Consider the following 4,406-nt stretch of genomic DNA (forward strand, 5'->3'; position numbering starts at 1 on the left):
ATTGTGCATTAGTCAGGTTAAGAGTGAGCCTTTACCAGCATTTCAGATGCCTTTAAGATGGGTCTTAAAAGTGGTCTATGTGCGACACCCCCTTATTGAAACTGGTCGTTCCAATATTTGCTTCCCTTAACTGACAGTTTGTCCAAATGTGGTGCAGCAATGTGGCACCTGAGTCCCCTCTAGTCATTGCTCTGGTGCCAATGCCTTTCTTTAATGTTTAATTATCTTTTTTTGAGTGAATACATGTCACTTACATTTCACTTGTGCATTCGAAACTCCTTCTGTCGGGGGTTTGTACAGTTTTGATAAAACAAGATAATAAGCAGACAAACAAATTGAGCAGAAACAAAACAAAAAACATGTAAAATGAAGAAGTTAAATTAGTGGATGTAAAAAAATTATAGATTGTACAGATAGAATTACAGATGATCATACTTTATTTCTGGTTATGACTGGTGTGTTCATTGATTTGGGGAAGCAGTGCCCTTAGTTGGTCAAAAGAGGGCGCACTTGTGTCAACAACCACCTCTTAATCATGTTAGAGGCTTTTTTTTTTTTTTCTTTCTCCTCTTCAACAAAACTTCTCTGAACTTAAAGTCTGTCAGTGCCTCTAGACACTCTGCTGACACAAAGATAAAAGCATCCCAACATCCCAAAATAAAAATCAGCCACATTTTCGCTGTGACTTTTAAAAGTGGCACCTCGGAGGGAATTTCCAGCACATTGTTGCTTTGCTCATTTCAGAGCAACCCCACCTATCTGCCTCTCCTCCCCAGTCAGCAGAGCTCGCCGAGCTGCCTCCATCACAGACGAGACCCAGGACAAACACGGGGGTCAGTCCGAGGTCACCGCTTTCCCTCTGAGGTCACCAGGGGTCCCGGCAGGTCATTTCCTGCTCCATAATAACAGGCCCGGTTCCCCTCACAATGATGATGTTAACATATTGTATGTGCCATACAATAATCATTCTGAAAATACGCAGCAGGGGGAAAGCAAAGACAATGTCTGTTAGCAATGATGCACAGTGCTGGTGAAAGGCCACACAATGGCATTTTTGTTTGTGTGTTTGTACTTGCAGAGAGAGTTCGGAGAGCCGCCGAGTCTCGTTCTCACAGCGGGCGGACTGCTGCTGCTCATACACGTCCACCTCGGCACCAGCGACTAAACGGACAAACCACTGAGCTCACGTCTCCCCATGATGCTGCCAGGTCACTGTGAGTGTGAGTGTTGGACTGACGGGATCGAAGGATCCTCTTAAAAGGCTGAAAAAAAATCATTTTACAGTTTACAGAATGAGTTAAGTTTAATATTTTATATATGTTTGAGTTCAGAGTGGATCCATAATGGCTGCAATCCACAGAAAACAGTTATTATTGTTATGTATTTTCATTAGTCTTTTTATTTAGTTTTAAATTTTTTTGTTTGTTTTAAGTTTAGGTTCAGTTAGTTTCCAGAGTGGATTTGCTTGTTTCAGTTTAGCTTTATTTATTAGTGTCAGTATTAGTCTTATTTTAGTATTTTATAATAATATGGGAGGTATAAACACAGCTCTGTGAAGGCAGCTGACTCACAGTCATGTAGACGTCCCAGTCTAAATAAACGTCCCCAAAAACGCCCACCATGTGTCACCAAATTAGATGAAACTGACAAAGACTGAAACAGGAACCACATTTCCTGTATATTTTTATTTAATCTTAATTAGTAACAACAGTTTTTGCCTTTTTTTCTCATGTGTAGTGTTTATTTCAGTTAACTGACATGTTTTTTCACACCTAGTTTTACTTTTCAGTTTAGTTTTAGTTGACTAATAATAATAATAATAAGTACTAATTAATAACTAAATAACAACTAGCTAATAATAACCTTGGTTTACACTTGTATTAAATCACCCTTATTGTAAGTTACTAACTAACAACACCTCCTCACAACAGTTACAGCAGTAACTACAGAAACAGGGAAGTTGGTTAAAAAAGGGTTTGAAGTTTTAAGGCTCTTCCTCTTCATTATGATTATGTCTTATTTGTGTGGTACAAAAAAACTAAATTACTCAGATGTCAGAGCATCAAAATTAGTTATTCAGTTACAGGAAGCAGGAAAATGTGGAAAGTTAACTTTAGCTAAAGCGACCTCTGGCTAACTAGAGTCACTGAGTTTTCTAGTTTAGACAAAATCTACATGCTGTTACACACATTTATGGCGTCATTAATCGTGACCAGCAGCTCTATAGTTTGCTCTGCTGGCTGGTTCGTCCACCAAAAATTCCCACCCTTTGGTGACCACAGTTTTCGCCCTTGGAGACTGAAGTTTGTCATGAAGGTCAAGTGTGTGTGTGTGTGTGTGTGTGTGTGTGTGTGTGTGTGTGTTTCTGTTCATGCCAATTGGCTAAAAAGGGGGCATGGCGGAGGGAGTGGCCTGTTGTTAAAAAAAAAAAAAAAAAAAGAGGAGGAAAAGCAGCCAAATGGAAACACGAAACATGGCTACATTTTGTACAAAGACACAAACACACACTCGTCTTTTATACTCATTAACGTAATCCATCCCCTAGCCCCTTACCCTAACCTTACCCGTCACAACTAAATACCTCGCCCCAACCCTTACCCTAACCTTAAGCTACGCTAAAACCAAGTCTTAACCCTCAAATGGCCCTTAGAAGTTGTGAGAACCACAAGGAATGTCCTCACAAACATGGTATAAACACACACACTCACACAGACAGACAGACAGACAGACAGACAGACAGACAGACAGACAGACAGACACTCTTATTGGTGATGGTTTGCCCCCCTCCTTTGATAACTCGTGAACCTTTTGTCGTAGACCTCGACTCTCGTCAGAGGCATCATTACACTCAGCAGAGAGTAAGTTCTCTTTGGCCAAATAAACCCTACAGAAAGAAAACATGTTCATTTACTCAAATACATTAAACTACTTCAGTTATTTTAGATTTGTGCAAAGCGAACTGTATCTTGCTACACAATAAAATACCACAACACAACACATGAACACGTCTGTGTTTGTAAACGGTTTGTTTAGGGCTCTTTGCAACAGATTTGGAAAAAAGTCTGATTCTGATATGCTGTCATTGGCTTTGTAGGGCAGAGCAGCAGGCTCTAACCTCTCTGATTAGCTATTCATGCTGGGAGCACACACACGTAATCAATCGCACGATCGTCATTTTATAAGTAGGACTGAGCTGCTTGATAAATGTGTCCTATTCTTCACTTTCAGCAGAGAACTTTTTTTTTTTCCTTTGGTGTAATTCTTAAAGATTTCAGACATACTGGCTCATATCCTGAGTAAGAATAAAGGCCTTTGAAGTGCAGATGTCATAACTGAAGCCAAAATAGGCCACAGTAGAGCCCTCAATGAAAAGTCTTTGACATTAACGAAAGAATGCTGCCGTTAACAAGAACGATAGTGCTGGAGCTGCTTCATGAAGGGGCATCACTGACCACAGCTGGAGCTTAAGGCTCCTGTCGATGCCTTTTCTTCCCCTCTGGGCTGTTATATTATTATTGACAGAGCATCGTCTTGTGGTGTTCGGCTGATTGGCCTCACAGCCTTTTCAGTTCCAGCCTCGTCCCTTGGCCCAGGATGTGATTACTGGTCGAAGAAGAACTGCGGTTTATCTGTTGCTGTAAGCCGGGCAGAATACTGTTTAAACCGGAATTCATGTGCAGTACTGTATCCTGATGTGGCAAACCGTGTGTGTGTGGGTGTGTGTGAGTGTGTGAGTGTGTGTTTGAGGGTGGATGGGAGGGTGTTTGTGCAGGAGGGTGTTGGACTGGTTGGGCCCTGTGGTTGAGCTGTCATGCCCCCCCCCCCACAGGCTTGAAGTTGATTATTATCTTCCTTTCCTGAAGTATAGTAATGATGCAGAGTGTGTTCTTTCTTTATCTGCCAGAAAAATAATGAATATGCAAAAAAATGTGGAGTCAAACTAGGTATCAGTTGAAGGGGTAATCCACAAGCTCTGGGGCTTGTGACGTGGTGGTGATTGATTACATTGAGGGCTCACCTGCAGTACTCTCCCTCTTAATCTTTCTAGCTCTAAAATACACACACATAGACACACACACACGCACATAAAAGAGAGGCAGAAGTCACCAGTCAGGGAACAATATCCTGCTCAGAAGACCCTTCACAGCACACTCTCATAAATCACTGAGACAGAGCCACCACCCTCACTGTCACAATGTTATTATGCACACACACACACACACACACACACACACACTCTGGCCCACGTTCCTCACGACATACTTTCCTTCAATTCAGTCAGTCCTGCTACAGAGGCCCTAAAAGGATGTCATCAAAAAGAAGAAATATGACTCCAATCTAGAGTCAAAACTCGCCCTCCAACACACCTCACCTGCTCTGATTCCCTCTGGCTCTGCTCAAAGCTC

This window comes from Pempheris klunzingeri, chromosome 2 (genome assembly GCF_042242105.1).
Source record: "Pempheris klunzingeri isolate RE-2024b chromosome 2, fPemKlu1.hap1, whole genome shotgun sequence".
In the NCBI taxonomy this organism is placed as follows: Eukaryota; Metazoa; Chordata; class Actinopteri; order Acropomatiformes; family Pempheridae; genus Pempheris; species Pempheris klunzingeri.